The following is a 1,642-nucleotide window of genomic DNA, read 5'->3' on the forward strand; positions in this document are numbered from 1 at the left end:
CCCACAGCACAACACACGCTCTTTTCAAAGACACCAGACCGCCCTTCCCGGGTATTAACACCAAAGCATATAGAACTGTTCTGCATGTGCCTTTTTCTTTTCCAAGCTGGGAGTATGGAATACAAGTAGAAAGATTCAGAGATGGGAACAAGATGCATGGGGGCAAGCAGCTAACCTTCTTACAAGGGAGTGTAAGCCTCAACTCTAGTAAGTGACAGAGCTGCAGCATCAGGAGCTCTAAAGCTACACCCAGGGGCTGGTCAAGCTTGCTGCCAGCACTCCAGGCTGGCAGGGGAAGCTGGAAGAAGTTGCACAGTGCTACGGCCACAGCAGGGGGGGAATCCCAGGGCCAAAGGGAAAACCATCCAGCTTGATGCTGCGATGGTGACAGCAGCATCCAAGGTCCAGGCTGGCTCAGGTCAGGCAGATGGTCTGTCCTAGCATATACCGGCCCCAAGCCACTGTCTCCATGTGACCTTCGGGAGCTCAGTGCATAGAGGGTACCAGTTTTCCTAAAGCATTGAGGGATTCTGAGTTGTGAGCAGCTCCCGGCTTCAGTTCAGCCAGCTGCTTTTAGCTTCCACTCCAGCACCAGCCTCTGCTCGCTGGTGCCGTAGTTCCATGGTTTCTACCCAAATACAGCCCAGCAAAAGCAAGTCTGAGTGGGGCAACAGCATCCAACAGGTGCTGACCTTGCTTCTGGCAGGGCTGACAAGCAGTTTGAAGGGGAGAGAAGAGCGATACCGCTCGCACTTTGAACACTTCACACTGGAAGCCACAGCACCGTCTAATAGTGGCTCAGAATGAGGAGCCACGCAGACTTCACACACTTCAGCCAATCCATTCAGTAATACCTGCAGCACAGTACTGTGCTACTCCAGCAGGCTGAGGAGCCACACTGCAGTCACAGAGCACAGCTGTGGTTTGTCCATAGTATTTTGAAAATGCAGGCAAACCATCCACAGCCTTAAGGCCTCATCTGGCCCTGTGCATCCCTTGGGGGATTTGGCTTGGAGGTTTAATCCATGCTGGATCCTGGAGATGACCCAACCACTCTGGGCCTTTCTGTACCCTCATTACCTATGAGACAGGACACTATTCTGCAAGACACAGGGTCCTCTGCTGAGGCACACTTGTTTGCTTGGTGTTCAAGGCTTGTCCTGCTCACAGAGTCACTGCCTGCCCCTGGTACTGTACACATTTTAGATGCTGGCACGGACAAGAAGGATGTAGGCAGAAGCTGAAGGATAAGCAAAACTAAACAACTGCCTGCTAGAGGCAGCCCGTCACCAGCAGCGCTCTTTTGAAGCAACTGCCTCCAGCAGGATTTGTTCCTCACATCAGTAGGCTAGAAAGTGGTATAGCTTTTACTGGAGCATGTCTGCCTGCCTCTAAGGGGATGATCAAAGTCTGGGAATTCATCCTTATATCAATCATCCCAGAGACCAAGCCCTTCACAAGCACTTTGTGCTGCTTTCTCAAGCAGCCTCTCCACCAAAGGATTAGTGTCACTCAAAAAAGGAGCAAGCTGTGAGTCCTACTTCCCCATGGAAGGTGGCTGCAAGTCTGTTGCAGCAACAGCCCCATGGTACAGACTGAGCAGCTGTTCAGAGGGTACAGGGCTCATAGGAAGCACCAAAAA

The sequence above is a fragment of the Falco punctatus genome, assembly GCF_963210335.1.
Source record: "Falco punctatus genome assembly, chromosome: 1".
Lineage (NCBI taxonomy): Eukaryota > Metazoa > Chordata > Aves > Falconiformes > Falconidae > Falco > Falco punctatus.